Source organism: Protopterus annectens, chromosome 1.part2 (genome assembly GCF_019279795.1).
Source record: "Protopterus annectens isolate FY-2018-M chromosome 1.part2, PAN1.0, whole genome shotgun sequence".
In the NCBI taxonomy this organism is placed as follows: domain Eukaryota; kingdom Metazoa; phylum Chordata; order Ceratodontiformes; family Protopteridae; genus Protopterus; species Protopterus annectens.
The window spans coordinates 1,134,477,400-1,134,494,350 of record NC_056727.1 but is presented as its reverse complement, the minus strand read 5'-3'; positions in this window follow the sequence as shown (position 1 = coordinate 1,134,494,350).

Here is a 16,951-nt window from a genome sequence, read left to right as displayed (position 1 = left end):
AAACAATTCCATGCTGGGTCAAGGCTCACTCTACCAGGGATTTGGGTCCATCCATTTGTTTTTGGAAAGGGGTGGATGCTTGAAGTATTCTAGAAGCAGCAACTTGGTCCTTTGTGTATACTTTTACAAAGAACTATAAACTGCATTCCTTCATCAGGTCTATGGCAGGCTTTGCCATGACCATTTTTCAGCAGCTCATAGACCATTATTTCTCGTCCTTCCAGTCAGTTCAAGCTGTAATAAGCTACCCATATTGTTTAGGCTACAGCTGCAGTGGTTTGTATGAATGACATAGTACAGTTGTATAAGCAAACATACCAAAATCGAGGAATTGCACATATGATCACTACTGCATTGGATTGTCCTTCTTTCCCCCATCCACCTTTTTTATTGAATGTTTTTATGAAGGGGTGTGGGCTGTTTATTGTTATATTTTTAGCATTGTCCTCTCAGGGCTTTTGCCTGCTTTAACACTGTTTACACAAAAACTCTAAAGGGCTTATTGCCCAAACCTGACTTTTAGTCAGCTCAGCTAGAGGTGATCCAAAAGCCTTGGAAGCTGGATGACTCATTTATTATGTATAGGACACAACCCATATAGCTAAGGCTACTGCAGCAGTGATTACTCAATTATCTATTGTTATGATTTGTTTATTTATATAACTGTACTATCTTGTTGACATCTCATCACCAGACATACTGTCAGTTTTCTTCTTGCCAGTATCTCTTTGACTTAGCAATCACCTGTCTTCAGGTTACAGCCAGTTCACTCTGTAATATAATTTTTTATTATTTATTATTTTATTTATTTTATATTTGTTAACCGGGTTTGTCTGACTGAGCTAAGTAGCCCCTTATTGTTATATTTTTAGCATTGTTCTCTCAGGGCTTTTGCCTGCTTTAACTCTGTTAACCTGAAAGCTCTAAAGGGATTGTTGTCCACTCTATACCCCTGCCACAAAGAAGCTTTTCATTTTTTTTGAACGTATATTAAGTGGGGCACTATTTTATATGTAAGGCAAAATCTATCAATCTTCGTTTATTGTTTATTACATAGGGCGTCCATTATCATTTGTTGCATAACTGATACATTATCCTTTCATCCACCTATTCCATCTTCATTTGATATGAAGTAAGATTATTTACACCATCTACAAAGTGATTAATGCTGATATTTCTTTGGTGCCCTTTTCTCAAACTGTAGTATGTCATTTTCTACAAACATGGTAATCTGGCAAATTTCCCCAGTCTAATAAATACTGTTCCATCTCCATTTGTTAAAAAGGCTTCTGATTTAAAAGCTCAGCATCTGCTAACCACCTAGAGACATAGGTCTCCTAAATTGGCACTCTTCCCAGTGGGAAATGTCTGCAGTCTATTTCACTGATAGGGGAAGGACACCCCCCTCTCAGTATGCCACAAACACCAATACCATGCTTTCCACTGTGCTTTTAATCTTTTATTTCTCTGGTGCCATCTAGAAAAAGACCATCACCCTATCCTGATAACATGTTCAAGGGCTCCCTCAGGTTATCAAAAGATATTCTTTTAGCAATAAGCCAAAGATTTCTGTGTTAGGAGGACCTGCTGTACCTCTGATGTCCACAGGTTGAGAAGGGTGAGTAGAAGTTTCTGTGCCTCATCTGTTCTACTGTAGAAAATGAAGCAGCTGTTTTTTAGCTCTGCTTAAATTCTCTCTACCCAGAGCCTACAATAATCTTTTCTAGCCTTCTCTTCCTGCCTTCTGCTATGCAGGACCTTCTCCTTAACTCTGCCCCCACCTGTGGCCCATATGAGTGCCATGCCTCTTCTATACCCAGCCTGTAAAAATAATTGGTCAGCTGAGTTCTGTAACAGGGAGGAGAGACAATGTGATTTGTACAAAAACACAGTTTCTATCAAGAATCAATGAGTCTGGGCCAGGACAGACTGACAGCACTTTTTCTCAGATCTCTTATCTAAGTTATATTTCTGACAGAAAATTTAAAAAACTGAGACTCCTAAATTTCTTAAACTTAACCAATAACGTTTACTACAGTCTTTGGAAGTGTACATTGGATTATTTTGTTTAAATTCTATGATTTTTCTGTCAAAATTCCAACAGAAAGGACTCAGATTTCTTCACTGAATAAGTTGTCAAAAGAACATTTCACAGGACCAGACAGTGAAGCGGGAACTGCAGACTTTATTATCTACCATGCAGGATTTATCTTTGATGTTTGACAAAATGGACAAAAAAACTTGACTCTTTTAAAGAAAAATGCACAAAACAAATCAAGCAGTTACAAGAATTAACAATGCAACATGACTGACATAGAAGAAACATTAAATGATATGGAAGGCAGACTCATGGAACAAGAACATCATCTTGGGTTTCTCTCAAAACAAAATGCTTTTCTAACAAACAAATTAGATGACCTCAATAATCGGTCAAGGAGAAACAACTTGCATATTTATGGACTACTGGAAAAGACTAAAGGAGACAATATAGTAAACGTTCTCACATCCTGGCCTCCAAATGTTCTGAATTTACCTGAGTCTTTTTCTTATGGAACTGAAAGAGCCCATAGGTCACTGGCAGTTCCTTCATCTTCCAGCAAAGCAAATAAAAGTCCAAAAGCATTAATACTAAGATTTTTAACTCAGAGGTTAGCATATGTTGGAAATTTTATGGACGCTTCCTAGACGACATAGTCATTTTTGGGGTAGCGGAAAGAGAAAGGGTGAATGAATTTTTCAAATTTCTTAATTTAAGCACTATTTTCCTTCAATTTACTATGGAGGTAGATGCAGATACACTGCATCATCTCTATGTTTTGATTGTTAAAAACAGGGTGGAGAAGAGATCTGAATCTAATCTCTATAGGAAACCCACCTATTCGAATGCCCTTTTGCACTACAAAAGTTTTCACCCAGTTCATCAAAAGAAATCATTAGTGAAGGGGCAAACGGTAAGGCTAGCCCATATGGTTAGTGAGGATGTAGTCTTTGTGGAAGAATGTACAGTTTTGAAAGAAATCTTGCTGAATAGGAGTTACCCTCTATTGTTCCTCAATAGTATTATTAATGAGGTTATCAGGAAAAGACAGAAAGGGACATATGTCCCCCGCTAGGAACAAATCCAGGAGAGGACTGTCTAATGGTAGGGGGCCAACAGACATGAAAGTATCAATTTTCATTGTGCATTGATTTTACCTTATAACAAACATTTTGATGGCATAAGGGACATTATTAACCACAATGGGACTATTTTTAGAGCTGATGGAGAGTACCTAGAAAAAACTGGGCACAAACCAAATGTGGTTTACCAAAAGGATTTGTGCTTTAAATCCAAGGTTGAGAGATGTAGAAGAGTTTACAGGGTGGGTGCATGAATAAGTTTAGCCACTCTAACCAGTGTAGATTTATCAAGGAAGGTGAGGAAGTGTCTATACCTAGGTGAGGGAACATGTATTTTAGACATAGACTGAACTGTCACAGTACTAATGTGGTATATATAGCCTTATGCCAACAATATACCTCATTTTATATAGGTCAAACCAAGAACAAGTTTAAAACAAGAATTTATCAACATCAATATGATAGTCACAAGCTGGACAACAAAAATACATTAGCCAAACATATTATCAGGTTTCCTGTGCATTCTTTTAAGTATTATTGTATAGAAAAAGTTAGTTTTGACCAGAGAGGAGGGCCACATGAAATTTTACTTGAATATAAAGAAATGATTTGGCAGCTAATGAGTAATGCCACTGTACCCCCTGGTTTAAATGAATCCATTACTATTAACAGTATCTTAAAATTAAAAGCTGAATTTGTGTTTTCCTAAGGGCTTATAAATATGGGGGTATTTGTAAGTAGGAATCTTGATGCTAAATTTCAAAAACAGGCAAGGTTTTTATGTGTGTAGGTGCTTATATGTGTTTAACTTTATATTAGCTGTATGTATTGTTTTAAGGATTAATTGAGGGGTGGAATTTTTAGTCATGTAACTTAATTGCTGTATTTAAGCTTAATTGTGATTTTAAACTGTGTTCTGAAGAAGTTTGACATTGTCTTTACAAAAGCGCTCAACATTTGGAATAAACTGGTGCTTGGTGATGTTTTTCACTTCATTTTCTGTTTTTCTAAGTTTTGGTTTTTGTTCTTTATCAGATAAACAAATTAGATGACCTCAAAAATTGGTCAAAGAGAAACAACTTGCATATGTATGGACTACTGGAAAAGACTGAAGGGGGCAATATAGTAAACATTCTCACATCCTAGCTTCCAAATGTTCTGAATTTACCTGAGTCTTTTTCTTATGGAACTGAAAGAGCCCATAGGTCACTGGCAGTTCCTTCATCTTCCAGCAAAGCAAATAAAAGTCTAAGAGCAATAATAGTAAGATTAAATCTTCTCAGGACAAGGAAATGGTGCTAAAAACCATGTCATCAGACTCTCCTTTCAAATGCCAAGATAATATAATAAGATTTGACAATGATTACTCATCAGAGGTAAACTCTAAAACAAAGGAAAGTTTACCTTTAATAAAAGAATTAAAGAAGATACAATTCAAGGTTCGTTAACTGTTTCTTGCAAGACTTAAAATCTTTTTCTCAGATGGAGCAAAGACTTTTGACAACTTGGATGCAGCTGTATCTTTCTTAACATCTAACAAAACTTTAAACCAAACAGAAGAAATGGATTGGACTGGTTTTATCCTAAAATGCCAATCAGATAGGAATGAATGGAAAAAAAGCAGACAAAAAGAAGAAGACTAAATGACAAGTAACTTTTAAATAATTATTTTACATATTTTTTTTCCTTTTATATCACACACAAATTATCTAAAGGGAACTACACTTTATTTTCCCTAAAATGTACAACAAAAATAATACATTTTTATCATGTATTACCAGGAAACTTGAAAGAGAATAATAAGTAACAGGTTATGAAGTGACATCATTTTGAGTTTGAGCACTATCACAAACAGGTTTATGAAAAAAAGATCCAGAATTGGTCTCGAAGCATTTTCTTTGTTTGACACTAAGATCATCCTTGAATGAAAAATGTTCCCCACTTGAGAAGGAGGAACTGGTTCTATCAATCCTTGGGAAACCATGTGATGAAGAACTAGAGGAAACCAAAGATCCTGATATGAAGATGAGGAATGACCCCATAAAGAGAAGGAATTTCCATCCACTGCGATATGTAACCTTGATGAATGATTTTCAGAACCCATTTGTCTATAACTATCTGTTGTCAAAAAGAAGAATGGATATTCAAACTTTCTGGAACAAGAAAAGTGGCCAAGGTAGGAGGGGGTCACAAGGGCTCTTGAATAGTCAGTCAGACTTCTTCAGCTCTCCTTGGTTTTGGGAGGTCTGAGGCTTCTTTTTGGAACCTCTTGCCATTTCTTCTGAGGAGAAAAATCTGGATCTGTCCATTTTTCTTCCTATTCAGATTAAGAACCTTGAATCTCTTCAGGAAAAGGGGTATCACTTTTTCTTTTACCAGAAACTACTTAACAAGTAGGATCAATAGCCTGAATAAAACCCTAAGTCATACCCAATTAACTAATGTCTAAGGAAATTTAACATAAAACTGGATGAGAAGTTAGAGAATCCTTTAGAAAATTAAAAAAGAAGGGCTGACAAATCATAGAGACTTTCTAGATCAGATTACGCCTTTGATCAAACTTTTTGATCACCTCTGTAGCAGAGGGGCAAAAAACTAAATATCTATTCAAAACAGAATTTAATATCTCATTTTTAACATCATTTGGGAGGTTATGAGAATGCAGCCATGGATACCTCCTCTAAACAGTACCAGTGCCTATAGTCCTGCAAGAAGTGTCAGAGTGATACACACACTGTTAACAATGAGTAGTGACCTCTGCAATAAAATAAATTATATTATTTACAGTTGTTTTTTCCTCACAAGAAGAAACTACAGATAAAACATTCCTCATTGTTTCACAAGCTTTAACATAATAGCCTGACAGTTTAAAATTCTGAAAATCAAAGATGCAGGTGGATACACTTTTTTCCAATACATATCAATAATTTTCCCATCCTTATCAGAAAAAAAAGGTTGAAATAAGTGTTTATCAGCAGCAGTATCAACTAAAGCTGTAGCTGCTTGATGAGGTTTCTTTCTTCCTATTTAGGAGCAGCTGTCTGACTGTCAGGAAACATGTAGGCCGTAACCAACACATTCTCTAAAGCAAACAGAATGGGGGAATGGGTGTAGGTTCTGGAAATTCCTTCTGTAACAACTCGTAGTATTTTCTGAGGAACTGAGAAACCTCATTGTTCTCCAACTGAAAACACTGGCACATTTTAGCTACAGTCACAGATAAACATAAACCCCAAGGACAGAATCAGAAACTCATCTCTCCTTGAGTCTGAATTATAAGTCCAAAGATAAAATCCTGGATTTGTCCCTTTTTCTTCCAGTTCAGATACAGAATGTTGGATCTCTTCAGAAAAATGGGTATCCTAATTTCTTTTATCAGAAAATACTTTACATGGAAGGATCAAAAGCCTGAATAAAACCCTGAGACAGACCCAGTTAACTACTGTCTAAGGAATAGCAAAACACGACCCAAACAGTCCAAAACAGCCCCAGGAAGAAACAAAGCAGATCCAAATAAACTTGCCCTTGGTGAAAGGACACGGGAATAACTGAAGACATAGCAAATAAAAATGAAATCTTCTTGTTTAATATACAAAGGTGAGCGCTTTCGCAATGACAACCATTGCTTCATCAGACATTTCTTAGAAATTCTAATCATACTTAAATACACCATCTAAAATTCAAAATAACCAATCCTACTGGTCTATCAATTAATTATCTTAAATTAAGTGTGACTATGAAAATGTATTCTTAAACCAACAGTATAACAATGCAGCTCCATATGCCATAATCTAGACAATATAGCTGACAAAACTGATGTTTATGAGGCTATTTTAATTTTCTGGAATTAAGGACTGGTTTAAAGGGAACACTTTCATTCAGAAATAGTCCCTTGTGTGCCCTGAGCCTCAAAATCCATTTCACTTCCATATTTTCTGTTGAATTCACAATATCTCCTGTATAACGATGTTTAAACAGCACTAGACACATGCTTAGTCTTCTGTTTCTTTTTAACAGGAAAAATCAGGCCAACCATGTTTCTAATGGGAACAGAAGCTTCCCTAGGGATAGGACAAACAGTGGGAAGCATTCCCTGTTCCTCCCCAACAACCAACAAGATTGTTTCTCTCTTGTCCACTGAGGTGACCCCTACTACAGAGGATGGTGTTAACCCTCGGTCCATAGTGTTTGCAGGTGTTATACCAGAGGAATCTGGGATAAAACATGGGTGGTCTGAGATACGACAAATGGCCACAGCAGAGTCACACAACTGCAGCTGAGGCAAACTGCTAGCCTGCTGTTGTGGGAAAGGCTGTTTGCTTAAGTTTTCCTTTTTTGTGGCTAGAAGAAGGACTAACCATAGGACTGGTTGTTTGTTCCATGCTCAGTCTAAAACTGGTGTCTTTTTCTTACAGAAGGCAAGCAACAAATGCTGGTGGTCAAGTCTTTAAAGGTCTATTTTTTCCACAGTAAAACAGAGTAAAAACAACTTTAAAACACTTTAGTAGTCTCAGAAAAGTAAAATAAACACAATTTATCCACAGAAAGATGATTGTCAGTTACTTTATGTAACTTTTAAATATACAGGAAAAAGAAGTTCTCCAATTTAAAAGTACAATACAGCCTTGCGACAGTCAGTTAAAACACAAAACACTTAGCTTTAAAATAACTTTCCTGAAGATGAAAGTGACAAAACACAAACAATATTTAGAAAATGGAAGGTTTTTACCCAATGAGAAGATATCTTCCCAGCAAAAGAACAGCATCAAGGTGACCATCAGTCCTCAAAATCCTTAGATGAGCATACTCTTCATCAACAGTAAAGCTCTGAAGGGTTTGACACCCAAACTTGTCTCTTAGTCATCTCAGCTTAAGCTGCCTGACAGTTTGGGGCTATAGAAGGTACCCTGAAGCTTTGGAAGCTGACTGGCCATATTCTTGGCAGGATATAACCCATATAGCTAAGGCTACTGCAGCAGTGATCAAGATGATGAATATCGATGGATCTTCACCTTCCAACTGTCCCTGTATCCAGCTTGGTTGATAGGACCATAATAAGACAATGCAGAACTTATCTTACATTCACTGACAACTACATACTCCTTAAACATTCTGCCACAGTGTGTGTGAGAGAGATGTAGTTATATAATAATATTGGAGACAAAGATCTCACAAAAAGCCACTACAGATAAAATTATTGCCACAGACAACATTATTTCAAATACTGCAGACAAAACACATACACTGAGAATTTGAAAGCTAATCTATCCAAAACTCAAAGGCCACCTAGATGCAAATATAGTAACAAATGCTCTCATTAACCCCCAAAACACTCAACTCAAGCAATATTCCCAATAAAACATGCACCTATAACTAACTGTGTCTCAACTAGCAAGTCCACATGAAAACTTCCATAGAACCCAGCATTCAAATTGAGACACACTGATGTACCACTCACTTGGATGACAAAGAAAAAGGTCACAGCTGCGTATCAGGGGCTGGAATTCACCACATAATGCATGCACTCCAGCCCTTGCATCTCAAGTACACATATGAAACAGTCATAGAGTAAATTACCTGAGACATCCTCCCTGCACTATATGAAGAGGGACATGATGAAAAAAATGTGTCTGTAGCAGGTACAATCTTATCCCTGAGCAGCTTTTACCTTCATCTAGAATGATGTCACAATATTAATATAAGAAGATTAACGTGAACAATTGGCTTAGCTTCTGGAGTCGTTCAAGCAGAGTACTCTCTCTCTCTCTGTATATATATATATATATATATATATATATATATATATATATATATATATAAATATATTTATTTATATTTATATACTGCGGTGACATGCTAGACAGTCCAAACTGGCTTACCAGGGCTGGCCTGCCCCCCTACCCCAGCAAGTTTTTCATATATTGGCAAAAATCCTTATTCACCCTTGTATGTCATTTTTAGGCAAGTCAGCCTTTAGAAAACAAAACAAAACTCAGATAATATGAAGGTATTGCTGCTTAACACAAGGAGTGTTAACAAAAGATATACACCCTACAGGCACTCCCGACCCCTGAATGCATTGATATATGAATCATCATGAAGACTAGGTTTAAGAATATTGAACACACCCCATCAATGCAAGGTTTTAATGGCTGCCATGAGTTCAGATCCACTGCACTAGATGAAGGCACTAAAGGCAGTGGGGTGGGCTTTTTACATTTCTAAGACAAAATTTTGTCTCAGGATTCATTAGCCAGGATATTGATCTGGTATGCCTCAATGTCCAATTTACATTAACAAAACTCTATATCACATTGCAGCTAACTACAAGACCACCTCTATAAAACCCTTAGCCCATACCTCCTATGTGACTAGTCTGGAAACCATAACCTTTGAGCCAAACACAATTATCCTAGGGGAATTCTACTTCCATCAAACAGGAAACTTATACAACCCCAAGCATGTATGCCCAGAGATTTCTGGACTTCATAAATGCAAACTCACTAGACCAGCTAGTCCACACCCCTATTAGGGAAGACAAAATCCTGGACTAGGTTCTCATCAGTTTGGGACATCTCTGTTCCCTTCTAATTGTAACAACCTCCATAGTCAAGCAGGCCATAAATAAGTCGTATTCACCATAAGAATAAAGCCTTAAGCATCCTCCAATATTTCATTATTCAGAGATTATGCTAAAGCTTATCTCTTAAAACAGTAACATCCACCCAAATCCCCTTTTTTCATTTTTGCCCAAGAGTCAGGCTGTCACTTTAACAGTGACAATCATGTAGACCCAAGTTTTATGCTGCCAAAATTCATCACTTCCTTCCAGTCAGTTGACCCCTATAAAACTGTGAAATCATTCACCATCAAATTCTATGCACATGTAAATAGCTGCATAGAAGCATCTCTCCCCTCCAAAATGAAAATAATGTAAAATTTAAAAATATACTCCTACAGTGAAAGCAAAATATAATCAGGCCTCAAAATGAAAAGAAAAACTCATTGCAGGTAACAATAAATGTAACCCTACAAATGCAAAAAAATGCCTGACTTAACAGGGAATTCCAGTCCCTGATAAAATCTATCATTGCTAGATATGAGGTAAAATAGCCACACTGGCAAAAGATAATAACAAAGCTTTATTTAACTACGTTAGAGAAAGCTCAAAAATAATGCTCAAAACTGTGTAGAACAAATAGCAAGTTATGTCTCACACTCTATTCCTAAGGACATATCCAATCTACTAGCAGATAAACTTACTTCTAACATCACCCTCCCACAGACACTCTCACAGACCACATACCAGCATCGACAAACCCCAATGTCATTAAAGCACTATTGAAGACCAACAGCACAGCCTTGATGTGAGCATAATAAGTTAGCAGTATATCTAATGGTCAGCCTACAACAGGACCTGTCAACCCCCTACAAGGGCTCTTCAATATCAACTTCCAGTCAAGGTTTGTACCAGACAAATGGTGGAGAGCAGAAATCATCCCACTGCAGAAGGTTGGGCATCAACTGACCCAGGCAACTATAGACCTATAAGTCTGACCAGCCTTATCTGTAAGGGTATGAAAAGGAACATTATGGAATTAATAAATAAGGTCAAAGGCAACTTAATTAACTGGAGCAAGGAATACTAGAAACAAAAACATGAAACCACTTCCTACAGTGCCAAGAACATACAACTCTGAGTCAGGAATACTAACTTTTATAAATGTTAAGCACTTATGCTCCTCACAATGGAACTTCATCAGAACAATCCAAACTTCCATTCATTACATTTAAAAGCATATAAGTCCAAGTCACAGGATCAGAATGCAACCAATCAAAAAATAAATAAATAAATAACAATAAACAATTATCACACTCCTTCCTTCTTAGGTTATTGTATAAAATTCTAAAAACACCAATATAAAACACATAGTATAAAACAATAATTACACTTCGTAATGCTTAAGTTTTAAAATACACTTGACAGAGCACATTTTGCTCAGTACTGGATAATTTGTACCATTTTGCAAAAACTGCAAACAGAGTTCACATCTCTCTAATACTTCCTTATTACACCCACTACAGGGATTACATATTACTTGTTCTAGCACAAAAAATACAAAAACATGCCCCTCATTATTCTTAATGTGTTTGGACAATGTATTAATATTGTTCTTTCTCCTGATATCGTAACAGTACTCATAGATACATTCCCTCAATTTCCTACTAGCTTACCTACATGGAATACTGAACAAAGTTCACATTGGTCCAACTAAACCACACATTTTGTATCATAGGAAAAATGACCCTTTAAAATAACAGTTTTCCCTTTTATACAAACACTGTCCACTAACAAAATGAAGGGCATTGGTGGCAATGACCACACTTAAACATACCAATTCTTTGTTAAATCCTAACCTTTTTAGGAATAATCAAACACACACTTTACAAATAATTTTTGAAAGACCTATAATTTCTATGTCTAATCAAAGGCCTTTCCCCTATTTTCTTTATTAAATCAATATTATCAATAAACAAAGCCCAATTTTTGTTTAAGATATGCAAGATCGGGTTACTATCCAAAGTAAAGTTGTAATGAAGTATTTCTCTTAATTTTTCTGAACTGTATCATTATTAAGGTCCTTTTCTTTCTTATCACGTAAAATTAATGGTAAATAAAAACATTTCTCCTCTTCACACAACTTCCACTTTAATTGGCTTGACAAAATCAAAATGGTAACCTCTCTGATAAAAAAAATATTGACTAGGATGTCATATTCTTGCAAAAATAAGTAAAAAATCTAATACGATCCTTGAGAGTCAAATAAGTTGTCCCTTAACTGCTGCTTTTTTCTTGTGTTTGGGATGCCAACTATTATAATGTAAAACAGAATTTGAAATGTTGGTTTTCTATAAATGCTAGAACAAAATCTGTTTCCTCTATAAACTTTTTTTATCTGTATATCTAAATATTTTGTAGTATTCCTGCTCATATTATAGGTACATTTCAAAAAGTCAACAGGCAATGGTATTATTGATATAGCCAATAAATCATTTAATCTCTCCTGTGTGTCTGTCCACAAGATGAAAATATCATCTAAAAATCTAATGTACACAGACCAAGAGCTTTGAAATTCACTATTAAACAAAATATATAGTGTCCCAGTGATCTTTGACAAAACTGGCAAAATAGGGGCACATGCTGCCCCCATTGCTACCCCTGTTTTTTTTGTCTAAACAGTTGTCTCCCAAAATAAATCAAATTGTTTTCATTGACATCTCCAGTAAGAAAACTAAACCATTTAACTTAGATGGGGGAAAAGGCATACATATATTTATGCATTCATTAAACCATTGACACCCAATTTCATGGGGAATAACCAAATACAGATCTTTAACATCTAAAGTTAAGAGAAAGCATCTGAACAAAAATCCACTTTACTGATCTGTGTTAAAAAATCCCAAGAATCTTTGCAAATACGTGAAACACTTTCCAGTTCTCCTTTAAGTATGACGTTCTGGAATGTTGCCATAAAAAGCATCTTAGACCTAGTTACATCCACAGTAGGTCTTAAAGGTGGATTGTTTATGCTTTTATGAATCGTAGGAATACCAAATATATTAGGTAGCAAAAGCCTATCATTTAACGTAAACAAAAAATCAACCCTATCACTTTCCCTTGAAACAACATGTACTCCAGTTGTAAATCAATTTTACTATATGCAATGTTAATTTCATTACATGAAACATCCTCATAAGTATCCTAAGGAGTTCATATGATTTGAATAGTCGATCCTGTCCATAATAACCAACCCACCCTCCACCTTTGTCAGGTTTGTTAACTCTCAAATCTCCATTTCAGCATGTTATTCAAAAGTTTATGTTCATGTAGAGACAAATTATAATATCTAAAAGCTTGTGGTCAGTTTAATAAATGTCTGATATCAAGCTCACATACCTTTTCAAAAACCTGCAATGCATGTTGTTCGGGGGATTAAAAGTACTGGGTCAACATAGACAAACCTTTGGAACAAACAATCATCTTACTGCACAAAAGTGGGCATCAACTGACCCTGGCCAAGACTGACCAGCCTCATCTGTAAGGCTATGGAAAGGAACATTATGGAATTAATAAATAAGATCAAAGGCAGCCCACATGCTCTCACCTTAAATCAAATCAGTTTTGTCAAGGGCATGTCTTGCCTACTTAATCTTGTTTACTTCATTGAAAAGGTTACCAAAGCATTGGATGAGGGAATATCTGTGTAGACAACATATTTAGACCTCACAAATGCATTCAATGCCATCTCTTATGCAGACATACTCGATAAGCTCACTCAACTAAATGTAAATCCCTATTTAACTCATTGGATAGCAAACTGGCTCTCAAATAAGACCTGGAAACTTAGGGTTGGTGGCTCTATCTCTTTCAAAAGGCCAGCCACTAGTGGTCTACCTCAAAGTTGTGTCTTTGGGTCACTCCTCTTGGGCATCTAGGTCCCAATAACCTAGACCCAATTGACCACATATCCAACACCTACCCCTCCTTTAACTTTCAACCAGTACCAACATCACTTATCCGATCCTTAATCAAGAAACTGAAACCCACCACCCTGTCAGCAGACCTACTCCCTGCTGAATATCTTCAAAAAGATGCAGATGTAATAGCATATCCCATTTCAATATTAATCAACAGAACTATCTCAGAAACATATATCCCCTCCATCTGGAAAATTTCACATGTAATTCCTCTCCATAAAGGGGGTAATTCCATGATCTATCAAATTCCAGGCCCATTGCCATCCTGTCACCTCTGACTAAAATTATGGAAACATGTATCCATAAGAAACTCTTACATTATCTCAATCTGTACAATCTACTAGCCCCCTCTCAGCATGGATTTATACCCCACCATAGTACTACCTCAGCCCTTCTATCCTTCTCTGACAATACATCAAAATTGTAATAATAACATGCTCTCCTCTGTCCTCTTTCTTGACCTATCAAAGGCATTTGATATGGTAAACCATAAACTACTGCTGGCACACTAAAAACTCTCACCATAGATAACTTGGCAATACGCTGGTTTCTATCCTAACTGGCAGACAGCATGCTGTGCTATGGAAGGACAGCTTATCCTCCCTACTGCCAGTCACCCTTGGAGTGTCTCAAGGGTCTATACTAGGATCTCTCCTATTTTCCATTTTCATTAATGATCTCCATACAGTCATCCCCAAAGCAAACTGCATTCAATATGCAGATGACTCTACCCTAATCTGTTCAGCCACCTCCCCAATAGACTTACAGACCTTATCCCAAAATACTTTCATCAACGTAGAAAACTGGCTCACTGACTGGCACCTTCTATAAAATCCAAATAAAACAAAACTGTTACTCTTCACCCCCATTGGGAAAGTCCCATTGCCATCATGTACCATAACATCTAATAATGGCACCATCATTTCCCCAGAAGCTAATACAAAACTATTAGGTCTAATTGTCAGCAATAACCTTACGTTTAATGCTCACATCAACAGAAACATTAAAACAGTCAATAAGAAGCTAGGATCTTTATATAGGATTAAGTCATTCCTAACCCCAACTGCCAGGACAGTGATTGCCCAAACACATTTACTATCAACCCTTCTTTATGCCTCCCCAATTTATACAAGCCTAAGTAAATCTGACCTCAAAAAACTAAATAGCTGCTACAATGACAGTCCTTGGTTTTGGGAGGTCTGAGTCTTCTTTTTGGAACCTCTTGCCATTTCTTCTGAGGAGAAAAATCTGGATCTGATCCTTTTTCTTCCTATTCGGATTAAAAACCTTGAATCTCTTCAGGAAGAGGGGTATCACTCTTTATTTTACCAGAAACTACTTAACAAGTAGGATCAATAGCCTGAATAAAACCCTAAGCCATACCCAATTAACTAATGTCTAAGGAATTTTAACATAAAACTGGATGAGAAGTTAGAGAATCCTTTAGAAAATTAAAAAAGAAGGGCTGACAAATCGTAGAGATTTCCTAGATCAGATTACGCCTTTCATCAAACTTTTTGATCACCTCTGTAGCAGAGGGGCAAAAAAACTAAATCTCTATTCAAAACAGAATTTAATATCTCATTTTTAACATCATCTGGGAGGTTCTGAGAATGCAGCCATGGATACCTCCTCTAAACAGTACCAGTGCCTATAGTCTTGCAAGAAGTGTCAGAGTGATACACACACTGTTAACAATGAGTAGTGACCTCTGCAATAAAATAAATTATATTATTTACAGTTGTTTTTTCCTCACAAGAAGGAACTACAGATAAAACATTCCTCATTATTTCACAAGCTTTAACATAATAGCCTGACAGTTTAAAATTCTGAAAATCAAAGATGCAGGTAGATACACTTTTTTCAAATACATATAAATAATTTTCCCATCCTTATCAGAAAAAAAAGGGTTGAAATAAGTGTTTATCAGCAGCAGGATCAACTAAAGCTGTAGTTGCTTGATGAGGTTTCTTTCTTCCTATTTAGGAGCAGCTGTCTGACTGTCAGGAAACTTGTAGGCAGTAACCCACACATTCTCTAAAGCAGACAGAATGGGTGAATGGGTGTAGATTCTGGAAATTTCTTCTGTAACAACTCATAGTATTTTCTGAGGAACTGAGAAACCTCATTGTTCTCCAACTGAAAACACTGGCACATTCTAGATACAGTCACAGATAAACATAAACCCCAAGGACAGAATCAGAAACTCATCTATCCTCGAGTCTGAATTAGAAGTCCAAGGAGAAAACCATGGATTTGTCCCTTTTTCTTCCAGTTCAGATACAGAATGTTGGATCTCTTCATAAAAACGGGTACCCTAATTTATTTTATCAGAAATTACTTTACATGGAAGGATCAAAAGCCTGAATAAAACCCTGAGACAGACCCAGTTAACTACTGTCTAAGGAATAGCAAAACACGACCCAAACAGTCCAAAACAGCCCCAGGAAAAAACAAAGCAGATCCAAATAAACTTGCCCTTGGTGAAAGGTGACTGGAATAATTGAAGACACAGCAAATAAAAATAAAATCTTCTTGTTTAATATACAAAGGTGAGCGCTTTCGCAATGACAACCATTGCTTCATCAGACATTTCTTACAAATTCTAACCATACTTAAACACACCATCTAAAATTCAAAATAACCAATCCTACTGGTCTGTCAATTAATTATCTTAAATTAAGTGTGACTATGAAAATGTATTCTTAAAGCAACAGTATAACAATGCAGCTCCATATGCCATAATCTAGGCAATTTAGCTGACAAAACTGATGTTTATGGGGCTATTTTAATTTTCTGGATTTAAGGACTGGTTTAAAGGGAACACTATCATTCATAGTTCCTTGCGTGCCTCAAGCCTCAAAATCCATTTCACTTCCATATTTTCTGTTGAATTCACAATATCTCCTGTATAACGACATTTAAACAGCACTAGACACATGCTTAGTCTTCTGTTTCTTTTTAACAGGAAAAATCAGGCCAACCATGTTTCTAATGGGAACAGAAGCTTCCATAGGGATAGGACCAAAAGTGGGAAGCATTCCCTGTTCCTCCCCAACAACCAAGAAGATTGTTTCTCTCTTGTCCACAGAGGTGACCCCAGCAGCTACAGAGGATGGTGTTAACCCCTGGTCCATAGTGTTTGCAGGTGTTATACCAGAGGAATCTGGGATAAAACATGGGTTGTCTGAGATACGACAAATGGCCACAGCAGAGTCACACAACTGCAGCTGAGGCAAACTGCTAGCCTGCTGTTGTGGGAAAGGCTGTTTGCTTAAGTTTTCCTTTTTTG